A 680-nucleotide genomic window follows, 5' to 3' on the forward strand; every position below is an offset into this window, starting at 1 on the left:
TAAGATGTTTTGAAATTGTGGTGGAAAATGTTTCCAGGCCCCTGCAGGGCACCTAGTTTATCTCCAGGAAGCTCCGTGGAATTCAACCTGTGGCTGTTACCACACAAGAGCTTGGTGCCAGATGGGAAGGGAACTGTGCTTGTGTGCTTCTGCTGTGGAAGCTCTGTAAATGGTGTCCCTGTGCTGGGTGTCAGCTGGGCAGAGCAAGGATGGTATCTACAGCCGTGATGACACTGTCATACCACTCTGCTTTGGACTCCCTCAGCGCACCTCTGGTTGCTGGGCAGACGGCTTGGATTGCTTTTGCTCTTTTGGACCATGCGTCCCACAGGCAAATCTGGTACCGCCCAGGGGGAGCTGTTTACTGGGACAAGGCTGGTACCACACAGGTAGCTCCTTCTTGAGATCTTGAGTTTCCAGGAGCTTAGTGCTCTCCTCTCTCTCTCATCCAGGCAGCCTCATCTGTCACTGCAGCTCTGGAAGACTTTGTCAAACCTGAGCAGCTGAATGGCAAAAAAGGCTATAAATGTAGCAAGTAAGGTTATTGCTAAGGACATCTTCCTAGTAGATCCTGGGTTACAGTATTGCATGCCTGGGAGCACTAGTTAGGTGTGGACTTAATTGAGAAAGCCAGTCATGAGGCAGCTTGGGGGTTTTTTTCTTTTTTTTTTTTTTCCTTC

This window comes from Accipiter gentilis, chromosome 36 (genome assembly GCF_929443795.1).
Source record: "Accipiter gentilis chromosome 36, bAccGen1.1, whole genome shotgun sequence".
Classification (NCBI taxonomy): domain Eukaryota; kingdom Metazoa; phylum Chordata; class Aves; order Accipitriformes; family Accipitridae; genus Astur; species Astur gentilis.